This window comes from Ostrea edulis, chromosome 8 (assembly GCF_947568905.1).
Source record: "Ostrea edulis chromosome 8, xbOstEdul1.1, whole genome shotgun sequence".
NCBI lineage: Eukaryota > Metazoa > Mollusca > Bivalvia > Ostreida > Ostreidae > Ostrea > Ostrea edulis.
The window spans coordinates 3,397,984-3,414,859 of NC_079171.1; the positions used below are offsets into that span (position 1 = coordinate 3,397,984).

The window sequence follows — 16,876 nt, forward strand, 5'->3', positions numbered from 1 at the left end:
GGATAAGACAGGTGGATCCAGAAATTTTTCGAGGCGTCGTGTTGCGACTGAAATTTGCTAACTTTTCCGGTTTCCGCGGGATTAAAGGGTCTGAAAGGACAGCGATTATCATTTCAAATATGATTCCAATGCACGCTGTTCTTTTATGATGGAATGCAGTTATCTGCCCTATATGTAATTAAACAGTGCAATCTCTACACGGAGAAGGACGAATATTACAAACTTCAGTTAAATTTGCGATATCTGAATATTTAGGAATAATTAAACATTTGAAAAAAAAAATGTAGAGATGTATCCTTTCTTCATCATTAAATCACCCCCGTGTATAAATTATACAGACTGTCTCTAAAGATATACAGGTCATCAATCGTCCCGTTTATAAATCATACAGACTGTCTCTAAAGATATAGACCACTTGCGGATTTAGAGGGGGCGTGAGGGGCACCCCCTCCCTAAAATTTTCAAAGTTTAGGTAACAAATAATGCGTACTATAAAAGGAGGGACAATCAAATCATATCTATAATAATTGATTCTAAAAGGTGAATGTCAAAATACCTAAAGTCCCTAACTCCGTCACTTTCGGGAGAACCTGTGCAGTTTGTAAACGAATATGAGTGTGACGTCATTTTTTCTTCTTCTTGTGCTGTAAACCTACAAGCTATAGGCCTAACTGTCAATTCAAGAATATGTCCAAAACAAATAACAATAAATTAATATGTAATCTATGATATCTATCATATTGTATGTGAAATCAGTAAGCATGGACTATCACATTGATTCCTGCGTCACAGCGACAACATGCTTAGCCACTTTCATGAAGGTCTGTGTCAAGGGTTAAAGATGATATACCATATTTTAGCTTTTTTTTTTTTTTTTTTTTAATTTTCGTCTAAAGTTGCCCTGGTGCACTACATGTCGGAGGTAATGTTAGCGCGACATCATTACATGTAAATAAATATACATTATTTACTTCTGTTGTTGATACTTTTCTTTAAATACACTTTAATATTTTTTTTTCAAATCTTAGAAATTGTTTTCTCTGTTTACAAGTTTGAGAAACAGGCATAAAAGAATTGTTGCCATACTGTAAAGGGCCTTGGTGACGGGGTTGGGTTAGTTGGACGTAATACACACGAATGTGATACACGTTCTATTTAGTGGTATTATATAAATCCGATAAGTGAACTGTTTGTTAATAGTACTGTACTTCAAACAATGTTCAAGTTCATTACTAAGTGCAGCAAACAAGACTAAAATTGAAAAAATAATTCAGAGAGTATTGCAGCGTGTTTTCCGCTTACTGATATTGTGTGACGGAGTTTGGGTAATCGGGGATCTTTAATATTGTACACGCATGAATAAATAACTGTATAGAGATTCCGAGTTGATTATATTTTTTTCAATAGAAATACTAGTACCTGTCCGTGTTTCTTGAGAATTGTTTATATATCCCTTGCAGGTTAAATGTTTTGCAGCCCCTTCCTCCCCAAAAATCATGCATTAGTTTTTATTGGCTATCATAATTCTAAAAAAAAAAAAAAAAAAAGGAATTCTACTTTTTTATTTCAAAAATGAGAAACATCTTTTGAGGCAAGAGGTGTACATGTGATGAAAACAGGTGTGTGTGTGTGTGTGTGTGTGTGTGTGTGTGTGTGTTCGCGCACTATGCCGACACTTACGACACGTATAAGGTTACACACGAGCAACCTACGACATTTTCAGAACCTACGACACAAAAGTGTGTCGTAGGTTTGGAGACCCCTTGAAATCGGAATTTTTCATCGTGTTTTACCCAGAAAATACAAAATTTTGTATAGTGTGAGTTTCCGGGTTACACACGACTTTTGTTACACACAACACCGAGCCATAATGGGGTGCTTACACACTTTGCATCCTTGCCACATTCTCGCGCATGCGCAAATTCAACTTCCTAAGGAAACGAGGTCGAGTGGATGACAATGCAAATGTAAGTGTTTTTGTTTATTTAATTGAATATAAGTAGTCAATTAATGATTTAAAATTGATATTTTTGTTCCCGTCCGTTTAGTTTGAATACATTGGGGTATGTGATGTATCGTTATTCTGCAGTAATGGTGAGAAAAAGTAAGTTGACCTTTGACACGACTAAGATACAATTAGATGCGTGTAAGCTTAAATAGTTCAATGGTTTTCATTTTCTGTATGTTTTTGTGTTTGTTTTATATCATCATGATTATCTTCAGTATTTTGGTTTATCATTGATTTGACAAAATGTTTTACAAATACAGAATCAAGGAATAGTTAGAATTTCCTCTTCAATACAATATCGGTGTACACGTTTTTTTTTAGACATATGAACATCGTTAAAAGCAACAATTCTCTAAATATTAAATGAGAATTGAATTATTATACACAGTATATTTGTCATTCTTTGATGAATATGCGTATCTTAATGTATAACATTGATATATAACAAACTGACGAACAACTGGAATTTCCTCTTTAGAATATTCTATCTTAGCTTGGCAAAATATTTTCAATATTTTCAAAGATATAAACCCCGTTTCAAAGCGACAATATCAAAGAAAATTAAACAAGTACATAGCTCCAAAAAATTGGGTCTTTATTACCACTATTTTTGGATATTATTAACTGGTAACCGGTGGATAGCTCCAGCCTCTTTCCCCTTAATAAGGAAGGTGTGGTCAAGCGCGGTTAAACAAGTTCTTGGGGAAAATATTGTTTACCTTATTTTAAGAAATTGTTTAGATTTCATTTTGTTCCAACATCGACCAGTTGCAAAGATTTTGGGTGAATTTATCTGATGGTTGACTTTACGCCATGGCTATAAACAACTTTATATAATATGTTGATTTATAGGCGTTGAAAGAAATTTCCAAATAAAGGGTGTTGAAATCAAATGGGACAAGGACATTTAAAGTATGTGCGGTTCAAGTGTCTCTCATCAATATGAATAGAATGAAAAATAAAGTAATTTGTCCCAAAATGAAGTCCCCCCCCCCCTTTCTTCTCTCCAACCCCATCCCCATTTGTGCATGCAGCTAGATCCAGTGTTTTCATACCAGACCAAATTCATGTTAAATTATCAATGTTTGTCCTGTTAAGAAGATATACTTTTTAAGTAAATGGAAACTCCAATCTAGTTCACTGAATTTATGAAAAGGCAAGAGCAGATCCGGATTTCTCTCTCTCTCTCTCTCTCTCTCTCTCTCTCAGAGTGTTGCCAAATCGGTGTAACTTACATTAAAAAAAATAAAGGGGTTTCGGTCAAGGGCTACCGCTATTTTTAGAGCGACCCTGAACACTAGCGACAGCGATCACCGCTACACCGGCACCAGAACATGTACAGACTGTTCAATCGAGTGGGGAAGATCCCCAGGGCTTTTTGTAAATTTCATATAAAGTTGCAGAAATGACATTTTTTATCTTTGTTTATTTTTTTACTTATTCAATTGTAAGAAATCAGATACTATTTATATGTATTTCTAAAAATAAAATTGAAAAAAAAAATAATAAATCCATTACGAGATTCGAACTGGGTACATGTTATCGTGAGTTTCATAGACATCTCTAACGATTACGTAACAGTGTTTTAATCTTCACACTCTTGTTATTTCACACTCTCAAATAAATGAAGTTATGTAAATCAATTTTGTGTAGCCTATGTTTCAAAATATTATCTGTATTTTGCACCATTTACAAATGTAAAATAGTATTGTTAAAAATTCAGAAGTTTTTGAATTTGTCAGCACTTGGAGATTATTTTTCTCGTGCCGTAGACCGACTGAAGAAGAAAAAAAAGGGGTCAGATTATTTTCTTAGTGCTGTGTTTAAAGTTATGTATTAGTAAGTATAAAATGAGGATATCATTGTTTATAGACATCAGTCAGTGCTGCATATACATGTATTACCATTGTCTGTCTGTCTGTTTACCAGTATTTACAGGTATCTGAATTTTTAATCAGCTGTTAATCTGTAAATGGATACAAATAGAAAAATGGGAGGGGGGATGCATATAGATAGATATATAGTGTATTTATCATCTATTTATAGAGATAGAGTTTTTTCCTTTTATTTATTTATATATATATTTATTGATTAAAATACCTGTGCAGTATAATGAGTATTGCCCATGTCTGTTGTAGGGGTAGTGGTAAAATAGTATGATATACATGTATGTATGATATTTTAATAATATTAACAATGAACCTACATTGTAATGTTTTTGCCATAGTGTGTATATGAATTCTAGGTATCAGGACAACTCGCCCCCAAGACAACTCGCCCTCAAGACAACTCACCCCTCATCGGGACAACTCGCCCCTAAGACAACCCGCCCTCAAGACAACTCGCCCCCTCTTCGGGACAACTCGCCCCCTCTCTTGAGATAATTCGCTCCTACATATCATACATGTTTACAATTATTATTTTTGGTCTAAATCCAAGAGGTGTATTACCAAAAATTAATGAATTTCTTATAGATAGTATATACATCACAGACAATAAGACGTGTTCACATTAACACCGAACTTCATGTCTTTTTATGCAAGACGAAAGATTTTAGTGGAAATCCAGTGTTTGGGTTCAGTAAATTCATCATCACTTTTATGTACATGTAAAATATATAATTTCAGCGGAAACAAGTTAGCGTTGGGTATAGGGAGAGTATTAGCTTGGTCTACAGCTGACGTAGTATAATTATCAATAATCTGCGTCTGTTGTTAAATCTAATTGTTTCATTTCCCCCAAGCTGTTATAAATTTACTTCAAACGTTATGAGTTACTCATCATCAGAGTTCTTTACACTTTGAAATCGCCGCGTAAAAAGAATCACACTGCGTAAAAAGAATCAGTAAAGCAAAGCCGTTATAAAATTTCTAAAATGGGAATTTTATTTTTCAACGGGTATTAGTTGAGAAATGCATTAAAAGATAATTACATGTATCAGAATATTCATGCTTCACCTTTACACTTATGTATACTATATCGATAAAAGAAACACCCACACCCTCAAAATTTCCTCAGTATTAGAGACATTTAATCAATTACCTGAAGATCAGTAAATATAATTTTCCTTGCCAATTGATTTATGAAAAATTTAACTTTTTCTGAAATGCAATAATTAAATATATGTATAATTCTATTAGAATTTACCATTCGTGTTAAAGTATGAAAGAAAAAGACGTATCTTTATAATTGTAATTGTAATTAAAAGATTTATATAGCGCCCTATCAACATTAGTTCTCTAAAGCGCTTTACAAATGTGAAAGAAAAGATAATATAAAATCGATGTGCACATACATGTGAATAAAATATTCATAGTGTCAGAATTAAAATGCATAAATATTATTATTAATATATAGCGATATGATATGATTACCCTAATAACATATGAAACAATTTAAAACAACCCTTAGGAATAATTAAATACATAACAAGGACATAGGCATAATAACAAACAGCAGGGTTTTTTTTTTTTTTGGGGGGGGGGGGTGTTTGTTTTTTGTTAACAGCACTGTAAGAGCTGTATGTAAGAGCACTAAGTATATAAAAATAATCACAAATTAAAAGCTAATTTAACGAGATGCATTCTGAGGTCCACTTTAGAATTAGACAATGAAGTACATTGTCTGAGTTTAAAAGGCAGAGAATTCCAGAGACTCGATGCAGCTTTGTCCAAATGTCGATCCCCATATGTTTTCGTACGTGTCCGAGGTACCTGGAGAAGATGCAGAGATTCGGATCTTAGTGATCGTGTGGGATTGTAAACTGTAAGGATATCCTTTATGTAAACTGGAGATAGGTTGTTGGGAGATTTGAAAGTATGAAGGAAGTATCTTATATTGAATTCTGTACTCAACTGGGAACCAGTGAAGATCTATTAGAACAGGAGTAATATGGTCGGATTTTTTTGAGCGTGTTATTAATCTTGCAGCTGTGTTTTGTGCCCTCTGAAGTTTGCTGGTGTGTTTAGAATGAACACCATAAAGCAATGCATTTCCGTAATCTAATCTGGATGTAACTAGCGAGTTTACTAGAGTTTTACATGCTTCATCATTGATAAATGTTAAAAGTGTAAATAACACACACAAAATAAAAATAAAATGTGATAATATATTTATATATAATATTGGGGGCAGGGTTTGACACTAAGGCACGCCCGACCGACCGAGACTACTAAATGATAGGTCTGGTTGGGTAAAATGTTTATTTACTAGTCCGACTGGTCGTGTTAAAAATATGAACAAATTTAAGAAACTTTACTTTAAATCATAAGATATTTTATTCATAAAAAAAATAACTGTAAAGAGTTTGCGAGCAATTTAATGAACCGCATGATGACATAATCTCTATCTTTAGTTCTAATAAGTCGCGGTCGTAAGTGATGTTCTACGACATCTACACATTGTTAATGTGTGTAAAGTTATGTTTTGGTTAAATAGAATTATTGAATTCACTTTCATTAAAAAAAACACCAAAACAGTTCATTTGAATTGAATATAAGAAAGTGTTTATTAAACATATGTGCGGGAATGTCTATATAATCAAATATGAAATCTCGTCCTCCATGAAAGCAAAAGATGTCTCAAGAAAGAAAAAAAAGGAAAACGTTGGGAAGAAACAAAGCAGCTAGGGCTTATGAAATAGAAATTTAAAAAAAAATATTGAGGTCAATTTATTCTAAATGGATTAAAGAATTTCCGTGCCGGTAAAAATTTAATGAAACTGAAAATAGGGTTGAAAGTAAAAGCATCAAATTGAATGACGAGATTAAAGATTTTTTTGAGACAATTAAATGCATTTTAGTTCAAACTTAACGTTTTTGATTTAAATTAAGTACATGTATTTAGATATGGAGAATCTTATAAGATTTTTTTCTGGAACGTTGGTCAGGGCTAGTGGATGTAAGGTCAGGTCTAGCAAAAATCATTTTAAGTAGCCCGATTGGTCTAGTGCCCCAAAAAGTTAATGTCAAACCCTGGGGGGCGAGTGTCTCAAGAGAAGGGGGCGACTTGTCCTGAGAGAGGGCGAGTTGTCCTAAGAGGGGGCGAGTTGTCTTGGGGGCGAGTTGTCCAGCATTCGAATTCTATTGGTATCAATTATATAGTAGGCCTAGTAAGAATACTATTCTACTTCTATTCAGTAGAAATAGAGCAACACATACAAGAATATTTAAGCTTACATTTATGTATAGTAGTCTGGTACCACTAAATATATTAAGTTGAGTGTTCATAATATGTTAAAAATTCAGATCATGATGTTTATTTACATGTCAGAGGGCATAAACATGCACCATACTTTTCATGAAGCACCAACACTCTTCATGAAGTATGCTGGCGTAAAGCGCAGCAGTTCAGGGTACCTGTAAAGTGCGAAACGAAACGAAATATACCGAAATGAAACGAAATCCACCGAAACGAAACGAAATATGTCGAAAGTAAACGAAACCCACCGAAACGAAACAAAACCTACCTAAGCGAAATGAAACAAATTGTATAACCAAACTCTTTTAATTATAATAATTAAAAATGGCATCTTAGGCCCCTGTGAAAGTTACCACATATCAATAAAATTCGCCTCCCCTTTGATGTAGGCCTTCGGCTTAACTGATATAATTAAAAGAGATCGGTTATACAATCTGTTTCGTTTCGGTAGATTTCGTTTCGTTTCGGCGGATTTCGTTTCGTTTCGATTTCGTTTCGCACTTTACAGGTACCCAGCAGTTCATGCCCTTAAATACTTTAAAAAATTAAACTTATTTCTTAAATATGCATACATGTATTTGTACTTTAATAATCCATGTTTAGGAAATATTTTCATGTTATATATGTTAATCATATGTGTCACCATGCAATGTTAGATTGAAAAATAATATAAATACATGTGTATATGCAAGCTAATGTTTCATTAGATTCTTTGCATTTGATTTTAATGTCAAGTTTCTTTTTCATAGTTGACGCAACAGATTATGAGATACAGATGAAACATGCAGGGAACCATGTAAATGATTCTGAAAGTGGCTACCCAGGTGCTGTTTAAGGAAGCTTGTAATAGGAGTGGAAAACCACCCAAAAACTATGTGTCTCAAAATGCCAGTAGAGACATAGAAAGAAGAGAGGAACTAGCTGGGATATCATTATGAAGAACCTAACCTCCTTGGAGTCAAGTATGTGACAAATTATTCATATAAATAATCATCCATGTCACCATGAGATCGAAATTAACTTTTTAACCACAAGAAATTTTAGGTACTGTATTCTTTTCCTACTAGGCTCCAATTCGAAATTTAACCAGCATTTTTCTATCGATTGCTTTTTTTCAGGAATTTAATAAACTAAGCACCCCTTTTATCAAAATAAATGAGAAGAAAGTGCAATATCAAAAACAAGATTGGAATTTCTTTCCTTAAACATTTTTAAATGAATTATCAGGCAATGTATCATTGGTGGGGGTCATAGGGAACATCTATGCAGCATGTACTCACTATCCAGAGGTCCTCCACCTACAATTTACAGCATTATGTGGCTTGAACCTTAAGACTTAGTGTGTATTTAATTCTCTCTCTTTCTCTCTCTCTCTATCTATCTATCTATATATATATATATATATTTCTATTTACTCAATCCTGTGTGTAATCATGCTTAGCAACTATCCAGTATGTTTCTGTGTAACATATTCTCAGCCATGCGGATGTTTTTCGTTAGATGTCATTTTTTTCCCGACGAGTGAGGGGAAACCATCCCCTTACGAAACAGCCTGTAGAGAAATAAATGTTATGTGATTGAACTCCATCTGATCATCAATTTATATATATATATATATATATATATATATATATATATATAATCCAAATAGAAAGAGTTGATATCACACAGTCAAAATAATTAAATAAAAAAGCAGGAAAATATGCAGTTCCAAAATATATTCAAATCGCTAGTGCTTTCTGGATTTTAACATCCATCCTCAGGTGAATACAAATATTGAATACAAAGTTGTTTATCTTATATTGTTGTATATGTATATCTAAAACATTTGGAGATTTCATCACAGTGGCTCATCACAAATTAACCCTCTCTCTTCTATATTTACATGGGGGGGGGGGGATCTGGTATCCCAATAATCACTCCTTCAAATTTCTATTATGTCTCCTTTATTTTACTGACATAAGATTTTACGACCCCTCTCAATCGATCAGAGAAAGACCATAGTTTGTAAAAATACTTAGAATATCTGTTCGCACCAACAATATATTTGAAGGAACAATGCATTTTCTATCGTTTTTAAAACCACAGGAACTTTTCATCAATCACTCAGAATGGAAGACAGACTTGCATTGGTCAGTTCAAGTTGCTCTTCAGTTAGGATGTGTGAGAGTAGTTTAAGCAAACATCCCCCCATTTAAGAAATTATGTCATTGTGCTTCTGCACAACTAATCATAATCTTACGTTCTAAGTTTTTGTAGTATATACCTGGAATATGTCAATATAATTCCATTTTTCTCATTCATAAGAGATTTACCAGTTATCTAAATATTACGTATGCAACTAATCAGAATGAAATGCTTGACGTGTGCATGTGTAGGTATTCATATTGTAAATCAACAGCAAAAAATCATTTTAATTTAATTACCCTTTAATAAGAAAGTTGTGGTCATTTCAGTACCAAAAAATGAAAGAAAGCAATGCACGTTATGTGCATATGTCAATCTGTAATTCTGTTGATGTCATCCAACAGGTATTTGTATCATGTACATATGATTAGCATAATTAGTTTGAATTTCATGTTTGCATCATATATAAGAACGCTGTGGAGATTTTGAAATTGTCTAATCAAAATTTAGCACAATTGTGCATGCACATGCTGGCTAGTAATTTTAACCATACCAATTTGTAAGTGCCAAGACATACTAAAATCCTCAACTTCAGAAGAATTTAATGAAAAACATAAACATTATGGTCCTTGAAATATAGAAAAAATATAGAATCTTCAAAAGACAGGATATGCATATACTGAGTGTTGGCATTTTTGTATTACACCAATCTATATAGATACACATACTATCTACTATGCTGTGATATCAACTCATTCACTTTATTCATAAGAAAGTTACAGACATTTTAGTATTAAATCCAATCAAAATGAAATTTTGCATGCATGTGCAGATTGGTCATTTTGAACATGCAGATCAGTTAATAAATATCTTAAAAATATCTTAAAAATAAAAATCTTAAAAGTTACAAGTCTTAATTAATAAATGCCTACAATATGAATATTAAACAATCTCAAAGAACAACAAAAAATTTAGACTGATTCCCAAGTTAGTGTACCAAAATCCAATGCATGCACATTCAGACTAAAATACTATCTTTCTGCACATCCAAATGATATACATGTACGTACAATCATCTTAAAAAGATTGCATATAAAGGATCTCTTGTATAGTTATTGAGAACAGAGTATACCCTAAGTTCTGGGAACATAAATATAAGGAATCACTGTCTAGTTTGTCAGGGTATATGAGGTGATTAACAAATTAACATCAACTGAAAATATGAGAATTCATGCATAACAGCTTCACCATTTATATAGTTTGCATGCATGTATCATGTTATGCTTTTATGGGATCTTTGTGAATTATGTCAAGGAATTGGATGATTTGAATATATTATAAAAGTGGCAAGAATGAAAATAACATGTTCTGCCATATTTTTGTTTTCGACAGTTTATTTTATTTTTCAATGCGTTGTTTTACACCAGTTTTATAACGTATGCAATGCAGTGTACACCAGTTTTGGACAAATGAAATTGGCCTTTAGTTTGCTTCATCAATATACAGACTCTATTTCAATTGATTATATATTAATAGTGAGTCTCATGCCAGTATAAGGCAGTATACATCTTTCTCACATAATCACTAGTGTGAGACCAACTCAACCCATGTGAGACAGCTAATAATACAAGATTTTTCTGTCTTACACTGCTAAGACATATCTTTGCTTGTGATGTACATATGTATGTCGTATATTTTCTGATTTACATTACACGATAAAGAAAAATAGTTTGTATTGTTTTCTTCAAATTTCAATTTGATATATATTATGTATAGCTTTTTTATGGACAACCTTGGGTTTTGTACTTTACACTTATATTGTAAACCATTTTCAGGTATGCTGAGATCTTCATACTGTGTAATTAATTTTTGCATATATTCAAAGAAGGATTTCAATAATTTTGAATTTTCTCAAAGCTCTTGAATTAAAATACTGAACTGATAAAATGTGAGAAAAATAACACTTTATTATTTGCTCATGTGGGATAGGGAAATTCCACCTCTGGAACAAGATTCACTGCTTAAGACTCAGCAAAGTCTCGTCCTAGACTGCAAATCTTGTCCCCTCGGTGGAATTTCCCTATCTCCCATTCATACGAATGAAGGATTCCATTTATCACACACATGCAATGCACACGTGATATCATGCCAATATACATATGCATTTATCACACATGTAGCAAGTTTCAATGTTAGAACACATCTGATATATGCAGTGAGTTTTATGTCAATATATATTTATCACACACATGCAGTGAGTTTCAGTGCCAGTACACATTTGCACACATTAATGAGTTTCAGTGCCAGTACGCATTTATCACATGCGTGTAGTGAGTTTAAATGCCAGTACACATCACACACATGTAGTGAGTTTCAATGTCAGTACAGATCAATACACATGTAGTGAGTTTCAATGCCAGTACAGATTTACCACACACATGTAGTGAGTTTCAATGTCAATACAGATTTATCACACACATGTGAGTTTCAATGTCAATACATATTTATCACACACATATATTGAGTTTCAATGTCAATACAGATTTATCACACACATATATTGAGTTTCAATGTCAATACAGATTTATCACACACATATATTGAGTGTCAATGTTAATACTGATTTATCACACACATGTAGTGAGTTTCAATGTCAATACAGATTTATCACACACATGTAGTGAGTTTCATTGTCAATACAGATTTTTCACACACTTAAACTGTTAAGTGAGTTTCAATGTCAATACAAAGTGATCAATTCTTTTGAGAAGCCTGTAGTAACCAACCATGTTGATATCCAAGAACTTTTTAACATTGTTATCTCTTTCTAAAATATTCAAAGTTTATATTTGGATTTCAAAAATCTTTTGTCTCTCAATCAACACATTGAAATTTGGTTTAAAGCATGTTGAATTTAGTTTCACAATCTTGATATGATTTAATTGTGATGATTTCAAAAATAACATTCCTACTCACCACCCTGCACCTCAGAAATTAAAATGTAACTTAGAAATAATGAATGCATTTAAAAAAAAAAAAACATTTAAAAACATTCAATATTTAAAATGATTGGACCAGTATTTCCTAATGTGAAATAATGTTAACGTGTACTGTGTTGTGCGGCGTGAAGACAAAATGTTAGGTAATAAAATAAGGTTATATTTAACAAGGAAAAAGTTTTTGAACAGGTATTGACCATATATTACACAGATAAGTTAAATAGGCAACTTAATTAATAAATTTCAAATGATTAGGTCACTAAAGATCATTTTGGAAAGATCAAGGTCACTCAACATGTACCTTATATAGAAAAGAACCTTTATTTCAAAAGTTATATATCATTATGCAAGTCATTTGTTACATGAAGTAGTTCAACTTCATTGGTTAGATGCAGTTTGGGGAAGCAATTACTAATATTCTTGTTATTGGATTTCACTCAAATAGAGACATCAACACTTGCCCGAGTCCCCACATACACAGGGTGGAAGTAACTTGTTTATGTATTTGGAAAACGCGATATGTATATTACATATTTAAAGTTCATTTACATTTTGTTAATAGTAACTTACAGCAGTACAAAAATTTTAAAGCTTTATCTCTTCAATGTTGTAGACTATATTCAGAGGGAATGCAGATACTGAGGCACCCTAGCTCATCTAGGAAGTCGGGAAGAAAAAAGCGAGGTATTTGTATGTCATAATTTGTATTATATTTTGTTATTCCCAAGCAAATGAAGTTTAGGAGGGTATATTAGAATCGCCATGTCTGTCTGTTGGTCTGTCTGTCTGTCGATTTGTCTGTAGGCATAATTTTGGCTGTACTCATTTTAGGAGACTAGCTAATGGAATTTTCTTAAAATGTGTACACTCTCTCAAATCATAAAGACATATAAAAATCTGCACCTAGGGTTTTCATAATGATTGGACAAAGTTTACTTAATTTAGATCATTTTGTTGTTTCTTTGAAATTAGAAAAATTTTGAGCCTTGTTTGCTTTAACTTAAGGGTATGTCCTGACCTTAGCAGAGGGTCATTTGGACAAGATTACAGATATTTTTATGCCCCCTAGATCAAAGATCGGGGGGGGGGGGGGGATATTGTTTTTGTCCTGTCTGTCATTCTGTCTGAAACTTTAACCTTGCTAATAACCTTTGAACAGTAAGAGCTAGAGCTTTGATATTTCACATGAGTATTCCTTATGACAAGACCTTTCCGTGGGTACTAAACCTTTTGACCTTGACATTTGACCTACTTTTTGAGAAAAAATTGACATTGGTCATAACTTCTAAATGGTAAATATTAGAGCTTTCATATTGTACATGAGCATTTCTTGTGACAAGATCTTTCTACTGGTACCAAGATATTTGTCCTTTTGACCTTGGCCATCTTCAGAATTGGCCATTATCGGGTGCATTTGTGTTTCACAAACACATCTTGTTTGTCCTTGCCATAAATTGCAAGATGAGATAAACAGGAGAATAATATACTAGGTGCAGAGGTTGCTTGTGTTCAAAGAATGTGCAACAACCTGCATCAGATGATAATCATTTGGACAAGCTAGGTCAAGGTTTCTGGGTGTGCAATGCAAAATTCTTCTCTATAATGTAATTTTATTATGAAATAACTTCAGAAAATTATACAAGATTAATTAAAATATGATCAAAGAAATGTCATCACCCTGAACACAAGTCATTCAGACAAGTTTAGGGGCACAGTTTAGGAGTTTCAGATTATGAAGTCTTAGAAATGTTAATATTCTAAGTTAGAGGTGCATGGAGAAGTCATACTTGACACAGAGGCTGCTTATAGCCAAGAAGTATGTCATAAACCTTATGCCCAGGTTATTTGTAGAGGGTCATGATCACATGACTCAAAAGTCAAATGTTCTTTAGGCTGCACCAATTTAATGCTGGGATTTTGGACAGTCATATTTTTCTGTTACTCTACTCAAAGTTTACTCATGACCAGACTTTTGGACCAATGTCATTTTGGGAAGGTCAGGCTCACTCAGAATATACACCTTATATATAAGGAAAGGTGCCTTATTTCATTAGTTTTTAAACAAGTATGGATCATAAATCGTGCAGATAGGTAATAGGCAAATGGCTTTCAGACAAAGGTCACTCAAGGTCATTTTGTAAAGGTCAACATCACTCAACATATACCTTATATATGATAAAGAAACCTTCATTCCAACAATATATCAACATTTATTGAGCATTGTGTGAATCATTTGTTATTTGAAATAGTTCATTCAGGTGAGATGTATTTTGGGGAGCATACATCAGTTTTATCAATATTCTTATTTTATATTAAATATCTATTGGTAGTTTAATAAAGGTTTAGGATAGAACATTTAAAAAATATATTATTGATTTGAAATCATTTACTTTAAGTTATGGTAAATGATAGAGAAAATGAGTTGGACAATCTTTCAAGAAACTGTTGTACAACTGTTTCAAGTGATATGTACTGTCCATTCTTTATTACAGCCAATGTTCAGTGCCACACTTGGACCACTGCAGAAAAGGCAGCTTTGTAAAGACAATTTGAGACTTTCGTCAAACTAGGAAAAACTCTGGCTCAGGTTGACTGTCTAAAATCCATTTGGAAGGAGAAATCGCTGTCCAGTTTAACATGGTGTTGTGGAAAGTTTGCTGTTAAAAATATTACTTCCTGGCAGAGGTGTTACAAAGAGTTCATCCAATTTTTATGCCCCCTCCATTTGAACGAGAGGGGACGTATATATTGTTTTACATGACTAATTCGGTCTGTAGAGCAAATCTTGTCTGCTCAATATCTAATGAATTCTTTTGCTTGACTGTTTCCAAACTTGGTACAATGATTGCCCCTAGATAGTGAATGAACCATATTAATTTACAGGTCACAGGGTCAAGGGTCAAACTGGACACAGTAAGATATTGTCTGTTCAATATCTTGAGAACGCTTTCCTGACAGACATCAAACTCGGTATACTGGTTTCTTTTAAGAAGTAGGTGGTTTCTTTTAAGAAGTAGATGGTTTCCTTTAAGAAGTATATGTCCCATAATGTCCCATATTCATTTTGAAGTCACAAGGACAAAGGTCAAACTGTACATAATAAAATATTGTCCACTGAATATTTAAAGAACCAACCCTTTACCTGACAGTTACTAAACTTGGTACAGCGGTTGCCCCTAGAGAGTAGATGACCACTACTGATTTCCAGATCCCAAGGTTGAAGGTAAAATTGGACATAGTAAGATACCGTCTGTTCAATATTTGAGAACCATTCACTTGACAGACATCAAACTTGGTTCACTAATTTTCCTTAAGAATTAGATACCCCATGGATTTTGAGGTCACAAGGTCAAGGGTCAAACTGGACATGACAAGATATTGTCTGCTCAATATATTGAGGACTCTTTGCTTGACAGATATCAAATCAGGTACACTTGTTCTACCTAAGGAGTAGATGACTCCATTTGATTTTGAAGTCACAAGGTCAATGGTCAAAATGCTACGGACATAGGTATTGTCTACACAATATCTTGAGTTTGCGTTTCTTGACAGACATCAAACTTGGTACACTGACACATCATAAGTGTAGATATCTAGTATTCATTTTAAGGTCAATGGTCAAACTACTCTGGACATCAGATTTTGTCCATTCAGTATCTTGAGAACCCTTGTTTGACAAACATCAAACTTGGTAGTCTGGTGCCGCCTAAAGAATAGATGGCTCCCATTGGTTTTAAACTCTCAAGGTCAAAGGTCAGGACTCAAATAACTGGTTATTTGAAAATATCTGCTCAGTACCTTTAGAGATCACATATAATGGTTGCCTCTGACTAATAGATACATTGTAACTTTTGCTACAAACATTCTAAATGATCATTTTCAATATTGTAATATGGAGGGCATATATGTTTCTTAAATCTTTCTTGTAAATGGTTTTGATACTAGTTTTATATACAAGATGTATTATCAGCATTTGTCATTCATTGTACACCATACATTGGTTCATTCAAAATTGATAAATATATAATCAACAGCAGTACACATGAAATAATTCTCCATCTATATCTTGAATTGAACAAAAAGTTTAATGGTATTCCAAGGCCTTATATTCATGTGCAATTGAAAGACTGAATGAATATACTAAGATAATATAACAGTATTTAACTAAAACTAATTGCAGTTTAACACTAATGTACTTATAATGTAATTGATAGTACCATGCTCTTACTTGTAACTTGTTTTCATTTATATTCAATAGATATTTCAAGTTTGATAGCTAACTCAAATTTCAAATATGAATGAACATTAAGTGTCTGCTGTTTTAAGACTAAAGAGTAGCTTTATTTACATCATATGAGGTTTTTTGAGCTAAATTGATCAGCTTTGTATGCTTATGAAATAAATATGTACACCTATATTTTGCAGTTGATTGTACTTTGCTTTAAAGAAGTCTTAAAATTGGTGTAGTTTTCATTAGGTTTGGACTTCGCAAGTGACAAATTGGATTAGGAGTATTTTTACTCAGTGTCTTCTCAAATACTAA

The 16,876-nt window shown here is 33.0% G+C and overlaps 1 long non-coding RNA gene across 2 annotated transcripts; it reads left to right on the plus strand.

The window, feature by feature from the left end:
* Positions 1-1,670: 1,670 nt before the first annotated feature.
* On the plus strand, positions 1,671-16,750 carry LOC125653212 (uncharacterized). 2 transcript variants are annotated; one of them, XR_008798157.1, is made up of 4 exons: positions 1,671-1,967; positions 7,957-8,169; positions 12,947-13,017; positions 14,826-16,750. It is a non-coding gene; the product is annotated as an uncharacterized LOC125653212 (long non-coding RNA). The 2 variants fall into 2 exon arrangements; XR_008798158.1 differs by lacking the exon at positions 1,671-1,967 and adding an exon at positions 2,831-3,847.
* Positions 16,751-16,876: the final 126 nt, after the last annotated feature.